We start from the raw sequence: 14,324 nt of genomic DNA, 5'->3' as shown, positions 1-14,324 counted from the left end.
AATGGAGTAAAAGTACAAAATTCTATTTTCAGATTATTGAAGGTAAGCGTTTTCCGCACAATTATCCGTAAGTCCGATTGTTTAACAGCGTGAAGAAAACATAAAAAAATGCAACTGATTACAAAAAGCTATTATTTATTTATCTATTTGTCACAATAAAAGGAGTTATTAACACTTGAAAAATAGTACAGACAATACTTGAACGGTATGCAAAATTTCACGCCATTATCTATTGTAGTTTCGGAGTAATTAATTTTTTAATTTAATCTTGCTTAAAACTTTGATTGTTAATAACTATTGCTAAAATTGGAATTTGCGCGAAATATTTATAGAACAGCGTTAACATGACTTTGACTACACAATGAGACATCTTGCCCTAAAATCCGTGACTTAGTGAAATTTTCGAGGATCACTTGACATGGCTTTACTCTTTTTCTACTGTTTTATTTTATTTTTAGCTGTGAAATTGCAAATATTATTAATATTGAGTTGAGACGGAATTTGGATAAAACACACAATTTTATATAAGTAATGCTTAGTTTATTTGGCGGTCATTTCATTTTCCGTCTGAAGTGATCTTCAGGACTACAAAAGAGTAGCATATTTGTTACATAAGCAATCCGTAGTTGACTACGAAAATAACGCACTCCTATTTGAGCTTTATGATCTAATTATAAACCATATACATATTGTACATACTGTGGGCAAAAAGGTGAATTTGGTTGTATATTAGGGTGGTCCAAAAAACTCAAGTTTTTTTTAGAGACCTAGGGACCCTCTCATTTTGTTACATCTAATAAAATAATAATCTGTGCAAAATCTTAGCACCCTAGAACATATAGAAGGCAGTGCTCAACAACGTTTAGTTTTCATAAATTTCTATAAAAAACTCATACTTTCGGGTAATTAACGCCTTTTTTTGTTTCAGGTTTGAACTATATTTCAAATGACTGCTCTTAAGACGCGTCAGGCGGACAGTGTTTACTTAATTGGTGTTAAGGACTTAGAACCTTTAACAAAGAAGAACCAACTTCCTACAACAAAAGAAGTTTTGTTAAGATTTCACTTTTTTTTAAGTGAAAAAAAATCTGTCAGGAACGCTAGTCATAGCACAATTGAAGAATTGAATGAAGTTTGGAGCAAAGCCCTAATCCCGACTAAATATACCAAGGATTCGATTGAAAAAAAAACTCCCATTTTCATTTTTTAAACAGCGTTGAGCACTGCCTTCCAAGTGACTTATGACCTTGAAAATTTAGCTCTTTACTTCTTATATCAAATAGAAAAGAATTGGAGGGTCCCTTGGCTTTTACATCCAACTTGAGTTTTTACCATAGGATCTTGGACCACCCTATTGTATATACAATGAAAAATCTTTTTTTATTCTTGTAAATCAATTTCATCCCCTTCAAAATAATCCCCTCTCGATGAAATACACTTATGCGAACAATTTTTCCAATCCCCGAAACATGCCAAATAGTCCATTTCCGGTATAGCCATCAGCATCTTCTTCGATTCAGCTTTTATCTCCTCAATCGACTCGAAACGCGTTCCCCGGAGTGGTCTCTTGAGTTTTGGGAATAGCCAGAAGTCACACGGAGCCAAATCAGGCGAATAGCTTGGTTGCGGAACGATATGCGTGGAATTTTTGGCGAAATGGTCACGAAGATTACCATAACCATAATTCTGGTCTTTTTAGACGAATTGTTTCACGTAAACCACGCATATCGCTCAAATAATATTCCTTATTAACAGTTTGGCCAGGTGGAAGGAATTCATAGTGCACCACACCACGAAAATCGAAAAAAACTGTCATCATGACCTTTATTTTTGAACGACTTTGACGTGCTCTTTTCGGTCTGGCCACGCCTTTAGCACGATATTCGCTTGATTGGTCGGTTGTTTCTCATCTCCCGTAATGATGCATTTGAGCTTGTCCTGATAGTCTGAAAGCATTGTTTCACACATATCAACGCGACGACTTTTTTCCAAGAAATTGAGAGTTTTCGGTACCAAACGAGATTTTTACTTTTCGTAGGCCCAAATGGTCTTTCAAATGGTTTTCACAGATCCTTCTGATATTCCGATCATATCAGTAAGATCTTTAACAGTCAACCGACGATTTTTGAGCACTAACTTCTTCACTTCAAGTCATCAACACGTTCTCGACCCTCTTTGAAGTCTTTGTACCACTTAGAAACATTTTTCTGCGACATGGTCGAATCACCAAATGCCTTCTGCAACATGCTAAACGTTTCCGCAGCCGAAATTTCATTCCGCAAACAAAATTTGATGGCACTTCTCTGCTCAATCAAATCAGACATTGTAAAAATCGAAAAATGCACTCCTGGTCGTTTGGTAAACACAAGCGTAAATATATTACTGATAATGACATTCACATGAAAGTTGGCCCAGTGCTGCAAACTCATGAAAAAAATAGCTAGAGGGAATTTTTGTTCCCGAGAAGTTTGGCAAATAAATTCACCTTACTTTTTGCTCACAGTATATAATTTCGCCGAACTCCTCCTCCAATTTGTGGTGTTCGTCCTGACTCCGAACATCATCTGCCGTTCTTTTTCATCTTTTTTTAAGAGCACCATTTTCACAGCAGAAATAGACTCGAAGGTTTGTCATTGCCTGCCGAGGGGCGACCGCTATTAAAAAAAAACTTTTTCTGTCATTTGGTATTTCATGCCTGGATAATCGAGCCTGGGCGCTTCCGAATGGATGAGTGGATGGCCAGAAATTTTTTTCTAGCACAAGGCAGTACTGCTCAATGAACTTCACGCCAAAAAATTTAAAATCATAGGAAGGGGCGGTGTGATGAGGATTCATTACTCTTTAGCAAACTTCTCAAATTGTTTATGAATCTTACCAGTTTGTTGCGAGAAAACGAATATAGCTTGTCTATTCTTAATATTGTATATCCGACCCTAAAATTTAAGTTTGTTAAAAGACGGACAGCAGCAAAAAAAAATGCCCCATACTATCTTCATCCTCTAAACAAGATGTACGCAGTGGGTAGTCGTTGGTGCCTCTGGTGGGCGAACGCCATGAATTGTGCCTCGTAATTAGTCTCTATCCACGAAGGAATTTTGTTTTAACTCTGGCAGGCCTTTTCAAGAAACTCTTGTGAAATCCGTATTGCACCAGCGACTTATTATTAAGAGCCTTAATGTACCCGACAGTGCAATTGGACACTCCAAAAAACAGCAGTTTGGCACTTCATCGGCTAGTTCGTTGCCTCGAAGATCACAGTGTGTCAGCACCTACATACGTTCAAGCTCATTCCAAGTGGTAACATAGTTTGGCCTCAACTTACATTCTTTAAACATTTTTGAAGGGTTGCGAGTGATTTCTAAGGTGATTTGGGCTTGATTTTATTTCATCGCCATCATTCGCAGTATAAATTTTATTGAAATCTACCAAGCGGTTCTTAAGTTACAGTGATCACCAGTTCAGAAAACATAGTTTTGAGAAAAACGCGAATTATTTAATTACTTACACTGTGTCATCTATTCCTGGGCCATATAATAGTTCTTCAGCCGTTATAGCAGTTTCCAAAATATCGATTTGCTGTTGCTTCCGAAGCATTCTACCTTCTCGAGTGTTGTCGTTAGCGCGTTTATCTTCCGCGCAGTTGCTGCTAGCTACTTGCTGACGAACGCTCCGGAGCGCCCGAGCACCCTTTGTTAATTGTTGAATAACTCAAAAAGTATTTGTCAGATTCACTTCAAATTTTCACACACTATTTTTAAGATATTATAGGTATTTAAGAAAATGCAAAAAAAAAACATTTTTTCACAATTCTGACTACCCCTAACCTCTTAAAGGAATCGAGAAGATTTTTGAGTTTCTGCGTTTTTTCTCCGTTTAAATAAAAAAAATTTATATGGGGCATTCTTCGCCAACCGGACACCCCCATCTGCCCAGAACAGTTTTTATAAAAAAAAATTTTCCCTATGCCGAAATAAAAGCTTATGTCATGTACTTTGATTTGTCATGTGGCACTTTTTAAATATTCAAGATGGACGACGAATATTGACATGATGCTCGGGGGTTTCTGGGTTCGCTGCTGAATATAAATATTGAAGGAAATTGCTGAAATTGGAATTTTTTTTTCATAATACAGGATTTTTTTCACAGTAAAACTTTTTTTTCTTCTGGAGAATTGGAAAATCTTTTAATAATCACTTCCTTTTTGTTTGAGATTTGGAAGGAATGGCTTTTTAGTATTTCTGGTACTGGGGCTGCAGACTCGAATCTTTTGTTAAGCTTCCAACATATTTGTCAATATTCGTCGTCCATCTTGAATATTTAAAAAGTGCCACATGACAAATTAAAGTACATGACATAAGCTTTTATTTCGGCATAGGGAAAAATTTTTTTTATAAAAACTGTTCTGGGCAGATGGGGGTGTCCGGTTGGCGAAGAATGCCCCATATATATTCACATATGTATATATTATATATAAAATAACAATTTTAATGTTGTCTCGTTCAATTCATGTCAACAACATCGTATAATTTTCAAATTATAAAGTACATACTCGATTGCATTTCATTAAAATAAATTTCAATGCCTGTAATGTCGTATAGATATGGACTGGTGTGTAGTGGTGCCAATTAAAGGGCCGCTATAATAGACACCCGCATTTTAATACAAAAAAAAACGACTCAATCGCATTCAAACTATCAATCAAATCTGTAGTCAGATCATTATTGAATAAGTGCGAGCAGTTAAAATGTTGCAACACTAAGCTTAGCAACAAAAGCAGTTAAAAATGACAAATAGGTGTGTAAACAAGCTTCTTTATATAAATAAGTCATTGAGACTGTGAACATATACGTACATATACAGGGTGAACGATATGAACACCATTCAAAACACCATAACTGTTTTGTGTAAAATTAGTTTTTATTGATTTCAAAGACAAAATTGTTCAAAAATGATTACAATTTTAACATGTATTCACTTTTGCTCGATATGACCACCTTTTGCCTTGACTATAGCCTTCAAACGGTCAAAAAATGAGTTGCATGCTGCTCGAATGTGATCTTGAGATATTTTGGCCCGTTCTCGTATAATCGCTTTTTTCAGCGCATCCATACTGGCATATTTTTTAGTCCTCACCTTGCTCTCCAAAATGGACCAGATGTAATAGTCCATCGGATTTGCGTCTGGTGAATTCGAAAGCCATGAAGTGTGGAACATAATTTTTTAACCATTCTTGGTTCACACGAGCTTTATGAGACGGTGCCGAGTCCTGTTGGAACGTCCATGGTCTACGACCGAAATGTTTGCGTGTCCACGGCTCTAAAGCAGCTTCTAAAACATATTTTCGATGATAAGTCGCAATCACTTTAACACCAGGCCCGATAAAAACGATTGAAGAACGTCCAGCAGCGGTCACTGCGGCCCAAACCATTATTTGCGATGGGGAATTGCTTCGAGTGGCCATACGTAGGCTCAAATTCTCGTATGAGCGTTCGGTCAAGTAATCACGATCGTTTTGAGTGTTTATGAACTGCTCAATTGGGAAATTTTTTTCATCAGAAAACACAATGTTAGAAAATTCGCCACGTTCGTGCAAGTGCAACAACTCCTTTGCTCTTTCGAACCGAACTTTCTTTTGCTGGAGTGAAAGATCGTGTTCTTTTTGGAACTTGTAAGCCTTGACCTTGGGCTCATTTTTCAATATGTGTCGAATGCTGTCTTGCGAAATTTTCAGTTCTTTGGCCATTTCTCTTCCACTTCGACGTGGATTTCGTTCTAGTCGAGCCTTCACTTCCCGAACCATTTCTGGCGTTGTTGCGGTTTTTTTTTATCCACCACCCTAGCGTTTTGCAATGCTACCAGTATCATTGTAACGTTTTATAGTGCGATACACAAACATTTTATTCACTTTGAGGTGACTGAGCTCACGAACAATGGCTGGTTGTGATTTTCCAGCCAAATATAACGCAATCAAAGTATTACGTTTGAATTCCATCACAGAAAAAAAAATTCAACGAAACTGAGACGCAAATGCTTTTGATGGTTTATAAACAATATATTGAACTGTCATTAGAACAATTTTGACGTTGATGTCATGAGCTGTTTGACAGATACAAGCAGTGTGAAGTTGGTAACACTTCATATGGTTCACCCTGTACATATGCACATTAATAATGAATAAAGTGATATTTGTATGCATTGCAGGTTAAAATGTGTAATGCGTGGCGTTTAGAACGAGGTGTGACGGTAATTAATATGTAATATTTATTAGCAATGGAAATATAGAAAATTCTACAAAGGTAAATAAAAGGAAAATAAAAAAATGTGTATTGCGTAATACGGCAACAAGCTTGACAATGACAGTGAAATTGCAATGATTAACTTTTTCCTATTTCACTTCCAGCAGAGGAAGATTAAAATTAATTCGTGTCATTAAATGGAGAATAGCGCGATAATTGCAACAGTGGCAGCAAGAAATAAATTACTAGCATGCCAACAGTGTGAGTTGAGTTTTTTTTTATTTGCACCTCTATTGATTTATTTCATTTTTTCTAAAAGTCATTACTTTTGTCATCGAGGGAAAATTGTTGGGAAAATACTGAAAAACAGAGTTTCACAAATAAATAATGCTGTTGACGTAATTTCGTAATGCATAGTAGATTAACAGCGATAAATACGGCGCAATTTAGAATTTCTTTTTAAGGGGTCCCGCTGGTCTAGAATTTTCAAACAATCGATTTTTTTTTTTTTTTTTTTGAAATTTCGAAAGTATAGGCTTTTGAAGAATATACTGTCCCATTTTTGGAAGGATATTCCCAATATTTTCGATTCTACGGCCGTTTTAGCAGGTAGAGGTAAATTCGTTACGCGGTCGCATTATCCACTCTCAAAACTTTAAACTCAATTTTTTCAAAACTACTTTTTCGGCCTGGTGTTGTCCAAAAAAGTGCGTGTAGCGTAGTGCACATAACAGAAGTGAAACTTTCAAGGCAGACAAAGAAAGAGGGAGAGACCCGAGAGAGAATGAGAGAGAGAGAGAGAGAGAGAGAAAGAATATATATCTATATAAATTCACAACATTTCCAATACAAATAGACAAAATTTAAAAAACGGGTCGACCGGTGTAGGTAAACGCCGAACATAAACCGTGGCAGTAACACGCACTATTTCGAGCGTTTATCACCCGCACAAACGCAGCGATTCCAACGGCACAAATTACCGTAAGGCGATACCATTAAATCCGCCGCCGGAATAAATAGCATTTTATAGTACGCACAAGCACTTGCCAGGAAACGTAAATAACCAAAAAGTAGAAGCCCAAAACAAAAAACGCCAAAAAATTGGGACCAAAACACCCCCCAAACAGTAGGCACCAAGGAAATATAACGCTCAAAAGTATATTTCCTACAAACAAGCGTCAAAATGTAGGCAGTGTTATTTCTCACTAGAAATTAGCAAAAACAAGGAAAACCTCCTAAAATGTATCTAAGATATATATAAGGTATAGTTCTCTCTCTCCTTTTCCTCTACGTTACATCTTTTTTCTCTCCCATGGAACGAAAATGCCCAAAACGTTGCATGGCCTTGAAATTTTACCCTCCATTTGCGCTCGTCCACGGATGCCTAAGAAGTTTCACTTCAAAAAAACTATTCAACAGAATCAACTGAAATTTTAATTTGGTGTTCACAACTATCGCCCTTACTACAATCATATTATTATTTCAATTACTTCGTATTTTTTTTAATTAAGAAAACTGAAAAAGCCCGATTTTTAGAGTGGCAAATTCAAAACCGCGCCATTTTGTAAATTTTGTTTTCATTCTAGTACGGGACATGGGTACAATCATACTGATTAATAATTTTTTTGGTTTTTGTGTTTCAGATAAATAGAAGAGCCAAAACGGACCCACGATCCAGCTCAAATTTTCCAGCAGGGTCAACTTCAGCGTCATTTCTAAAATTATTAAAATTAAAAAAAAAACTTTATTTCATTTTTATATGTAAAAGAAATTAAATTAAAAGGCTAAAAAGTTTAAATATCGTTTTTCATTTTTTTTTTTTATTGTAAAAAACAAATTCCTGAAAATACCCAAAATTTTCGAGCTCTAGACCACCGGCACCTCTTTAGTAGAATTACAGAACCTCGAATCAGAATCTTTAGAAAACTTCTGGGTAGGCAGATTTATAGTCCAACAAAGTGTATGTTTGAAGTCGCTCAAAAAACGCGTTCGCACATGTAGAAAACACATACATGAACTTTATATAGTGTGACGCAAAATTAATCATCCAATTTTGTTTTTGAAAAACGTTTTTCTTAAATAAATAAAAATTTATTTTGAGTGATGGAAACCTTTATTTTGAGCTTTCGTCTGCGAAATGAGATACATTCAATCTTTGAGCATGCCGACCTAGGGAGCAGTGACCTGTGATCAAAGCAACTAGCATAGATACGTTTTTCCATGATCGATTAAGTAGCGCCATTGGGTGCCCGATGGCCACCTTCTTTTTGTAGCGTTACACGTCAGACTATCAATCTTCTGCAACATAGCGCTTCTAAATTTCCAGACCCATTTCATTCCTTCTACTCTCAAACACTGCAAGGGACGTTGTGATCGTCAAAGCTTCTGCACAATACATTATAGAGAGAGAGAGAGAGAGTTTTTCTACTCAATTGCCTGCTTAATCCAAAGTAGCACTTGTAGGAAAGAGAGATTCTTCGTTGGAGGATGATTCCATATATAGAATTCCACACAAATGGGGAAAGGCCCTGCTCGCCATTCACTTGAGAGTGGCCAGGATGATTCTTCTGCAAACGGTTTAAGCAGCTCATAACTTCCAGGCTTCACTTAAGTACCCTCTGGGTAGCTTCCCAACATTCGTTTGAGAGCGAGCCAATGTGAGAAGGCGAAACAACCCATGACATCAGGAATTCAATGAAAACAAAAACAAATACCGTCTAAAGAGATGGCCATAAATAATTTATAAATTTATTCTCAAATTCGCACTTCGCTCTTTAAACTTTTTCTACCCCATTCCGGTATTTCTTCTCGTTGAATGCTTCAAATTTTAAGTATCTTGAAAGCCGCATAGTTTCTATATTTTACATATGGCGTTATTAATATTGTTGATCTCTATAGAATTTTCTTCTATTTTATTTTAGCAATTTGAGAACACAATATTCCAGTAATGCCTATTATTAAAGAATTTAATGCCCTAAGCCATGCTGTATATTTTGTTTTTTCTATGCCAAAGGTAGGTTTTCTAAGACTCTTGAATAGTTTTTATTTTAACGTATGAAACAAACGCCTGTTTGAGGAGAAGATGCAAAAGTTGAAGAAATATTGGATCAAAGATCTTGAAGCTGTGGTGGAATAATTATTTTTGTATTTTTTACTGCTAATAGTGTTCCTTATGTAAATTTTCAGGCAAATATTTATTTATTGATTTATTAAGCCAATGTACAATATATATTATTATAGGCTAAGTAGACATATTTTAAGAATAATAAGCATTAAAAAAGGGAGTACAATTAAACTATTTATAATATAATAAATATTCAGAAATTTCAACGGGCAATCTTTTAAAAATAAATAATCTATCTAAAAAAATATAGATATTTTATTGAACTCAATTAAGGCTCTACTATAAAAAGATTTTAAGAAACCAACATAGAAATACTCCGAACTCGGAAAAGTTCTGGCCGGCATATTAAAGAAAATCCTCTCAAGAAGCACCGGATTATCAACAGCACCACGGATTAAACCAAAAAATAAAGACAAAGATAAAATTATTCTCCTGTTTTGCAAAGAATCTAAGTTAATCAATAAGCATCGTGCTTCATAGGTAGGGATAGGGTTCGAAAAGCGTAAATTGCGCAACGCAAAATGTAAGAATAATTTCTGGATTCGTTCAACTCCAGCAGCATGGCACGTACAAACGGCGTATACAGAAAACAAAAAAAAGCTTTTGCGTATAACAAAATTTATATGACTAGAAAAGTAAGCTTCGATTCAAATATTACGCCCAAGTCTTTAACTTCACTTACACGTGCTAGGGGCGTGCTAGATATAAGATAAGAGGTGTCTACAACAGAGGCACGCCTAGGAAGGGTCATTTATGTTCAGGGATAGACGATTATTGATACGCCAGTTACTGAAATTATCTGAACAAAATTGCATCAATTCAGAATCGACAGAATGAGCGCCGAATAAATCTCAACGTCAGCTGCATAAAGTAGGAATCTTGTTGACAAGATGCAAGAGTAAATATCGTTGATAAACAGAGCAAAACTTGTCGACACAATTACGAACATATTAAATATTTGTATAAATAAATTCTATATTTGTATCTAAATCTTATCACAATACATTAATCTAATTCCATCAATTAGAGTAGAAATCCAAGGCGGTTGTAATTTACATAGAAGGGGAAGACCCGAATGCAAATCAGCAGGTCGTATGAGTAACCCAGTTAAAACTGATGAATATTAAGTGGAAATAATTGAAAAATTAATCATTAATTTTTTTGCACTGTGATTGCTACGAAAAGTCGGTAATATAGTACTTACATTAATAAATTAAATACGGATTTCATATTTATTTAATATTTTCATATTTATTTTCAAGGGCAACTACTCGTAGTACAAAACCGTAAAACAACATAAAAGCAACAAGTAAGGAAGCGCTAATTTCAATTCGGTGAGAATGTGGCTGCCTTTAGAGAAATATATAATATATTTATTCTGATAATCATATCATTGTACGCAAAAGCCGGGCATTTCTTGACGAGTCGGCGGAATATTTCCGCATCCCTTTGATATGGGTGCGAGGGCATAGTGACGTACCAGAGAATTGTATGGCAGGCAAATTAGAGAGAGAGGGTACTACGACTCGCCTCCCTCTTGGTATGGAGATTGTAGGTATAGCCCTCTCAACCTAGCACATAGGTTGAAAAGTCCCAGGCCTAACAAAGAAATCACTTTTCTTTTTGTTCAAAATTAGCTTTATTCATTAACGTAATTTCCATCAAGAACAATGCAATCATTCCAGCACCGCTCTAACATTTCAATACCACTTTTGTAGAACGATTTATCTTTTACCTCAAAACAGGACTCAGTTTTAGCGTAAAACTCTTCATTCGAGCGAAATTTCTTACCTAATTTTTATGATGTTAGCTAACTCACACAACTTCATTTTTCGATCAGTTAAAACGATTTTGCAGATTTTTGTGGATTTTTTTACCGCCTCATTTGAACGTCCACTGCGTTGTGCATCATCGGTGTCTCTACGACCACGTTTGAAGTCAACAAACCATCATTTTATTGTTGTTTCTGATGCAGCGGAGTCCCCATAACACTTTCCAAGCCATTGCTTCACTTCAACGGTATTTTTACCCATCCATAAGCAGTGTAAAATTAAAACACGAAATTGTTTTAGATCCATTGTTTTGAAAATAACAAAAGTAGCGTCACTCTTAGCACAATAACTCATGAACTAATGAATAGAATAACATGAAATTTTAACAGCTGTCTTTTTATGGTTTTTACTAATTAAAAAATGTGTGAGTATCATAAAACTAGTGCCATTTATTTGTTAGACCCGACACTTTTCAGTCCATGTGTTACAAACTGCGGAGCCAACATGAGATGAGTTGATACTCTGGAAGAGTCCATCAGAGATCTTCTCGGTCACCGTCCCGCGTGGCATGCCACTAGATTTAGATTCTTAGGCTCTTCCTTCTTGAATGATACTGATAACCTCAGAGATGTAAGTGTCATCCAGATCAATAGATTTGCACTTAACACAAAATGATTTAACGAGGAATAGCAGGTAAACTGCTGCTGTGGTATCACAATGGATTGGCAACGATTCAAGTGAGTTGGTTTAAAGACCGACCATATCGAATCATGAAAGAAACTAGGTTTAGCTAATCGAGAAAGTTACCAATAAATAAGGAAGGTGCAGCCGGTTCCTCGTTACCGGAATGACGCGAATATATATCCGATCATGGACTGTCACTCCAGCAGAATTCCCTGTATATGTATTGTGCTTTATGCTGCTAAAACAACACAACGCCCACTTTTAACTAATCGTTCACCTGAAATTATAATTTAGTTCTTTCACTGTCTCCCTGAATTTCCTAAGAGATACGGACCTGCACGTAGTGCTGTGTTCATAAGTGGCTAAAATAAAACTCAAGGTCGGCGTACAATTGTGTTGATGCAATTCAATTTGTCTCGTATTTCAGAACAGTCTAGCTTAGTGCCGGCAATGGAGATTTTATCGACACTGCTAAAGAGAACGGTACAAGTAGTCACACAAACAAATAACAATAGAAACTGCAATATCAATCAGCTGCATCGCCAAGCCCCCTAATTGCTGCCAAAGCGGTATTTTATAAGAGACTTATCTTTTTATTGCATGCGCCAACTCGGCGATGGCTCTTTCAGTTCTATTGAACGTGGATGTGGTCAATTACATGCTTAGTACCAAGCACGCCGGCGGGCGCATTATAAATATGTATGTATAAGTGCTGTGTAATAATTACCGCATAGCTGTCGTAACTAGCAAATTTAGTTATGCAAACTGTGTGTACAAATATTTATATGTAAATATTAGCTAATGGTAAGCGTTGTTGTAATAAAATATTACTCGAACGTCGCACTTCAGCCAACATTTATTATCATTTTTATGGGTATGTAAGTCTAAGAATATTACATTATTTTGTCGTCACGACTTTTGCACGTGAATGCTGGCAAGTGTTACAGCAAGCGCGCGCTGCTTGCCGTGTTGCCGGGTAATTTAGCATGCGGGATGTGTGGATTGGCATTGCTGGGATTTCCGTCAATTTTTAAACTATTTGTAGTTTATAATGGTGAGCTTGCAATCGGCGCTCATCTTGAATTTACATTTGATTCCCATAGAATTGTCATTAATGGCTTAAACAAAGATTCTAAACACGTCCAACGACTGACTACTTGCTAGCGGAATTTAATTGCTCTGTCTGTGGCTGCTGTGGCGCGAATGGTTCACCGTCGCAGGTAATCTTTACAAAGCAGTAATCATTATAAGTTTATAGGTAAGTAGTATATGAAAATTGTTGGACGGAAAAATTCAGTTATTTCCATTACTGACAATAAACTGGTTGGTGAAAAAGGTAATAAGAAAATTAATTTACATAAGTAACTGAGGGGATTAACAGACATGCAAACAGGGTCGAACGGACTAAGCGATACAATTAAATGCAAGATTGGCTACTAAGGAAAAGGAACAGAGAAGAGGAACTGTATGACAAAGAAAACTAAGTATTCAGCACTCATTAAATTGAAAGTGAACAGAGTAATTATAACAAGCGAATATAAAGAGTGAGCAGATTGGAGGTACTTTTTCTAATAGCTGATTTTTTACAGATCACGCGTGACTACTGTCAAATTAAATACATAATTTTTTCCTTTTGAACAAACCGGAAGCCATTGAAAACAGCCCATCGGTGCGGCCCAAGGGATGGCCGATTTTCCGCCCATATTTCTTCAAACTATTATTAACACCTATAACAATGTCAGCCTTGAAATCCCACGTAGAATCTCTCTTGCCCACAAGTGCCACTTTGGAGTAAGTGGGCAATTGAGTAGTAAAGTCCTCTCTCGACGAACAAAACAAACACTCAAAAAGACTCTCATCATATCCGTCCTATTGTATGGCGCAGAAGCGTGGACGATAATAACATCCGATGAAGCGATGCTTGTAGGGTTTGAGAGAAAGATTCTGCGTAAGATTTTTGGACCTTGAACGTTTGCAACGGCGAATATCGCAGGCGATGGAACGCTGAAATGTACGAGCTTTACGACGACATAGACATAGCGCAGCGTTTAAAGATCCAGCAGCTACGTTGGATGGGTCATGTCGTCCGAATAGATACAAACGGTCCGGCTCTGAAACTGTTCGATGCAATACCAGCTGGTGGTAGCAGAGGAAGAAGAAGGCCTCCTCAGCGATGGAAAGATCAGGTGGAGAAAGACTTTGGTTCAATAGGTGTGTCTAACTGGCGCCGGTTAGCACGAGAAAGAAACGACTGGCGCGCTTTGTTAAATTCGGCCAAAATCGCGTAAGCGATTTGGTACCAACAAGACGGCGCTACTTGCCGTACAGCCCCTAAAACAATGGATTTACAGCGTCGTTGTTTCGATGAGCAATTTATCTATCGTCTCGGGCCAATAGATTGGCCACCAAGATCGTTTGATATCACACCTTTAGACTTTTATTTGTGGGAGTATGTAAATTCTAAATGCTTTATGGATCAACCAACATCGATTAAGGCATTAAAAATCG

The sequence above is a fragment of the Anastrepha ludens genome, chromosome 3 (assembly GCF_028408465.1).
Source record: "Anastrepha ludens isolate Willacy chromosome 3, idAnaLude1.1, whole genome shotgun sequence".
Lineage (NCBI taxonomy): Eukaryota > Metazoa > Arthropoda > Insecta > Diptera > Tephritidae > Anastrepha > Anastrepha ludens.
Note: the sequence above shows the minus strand (reverse complement) of the source record.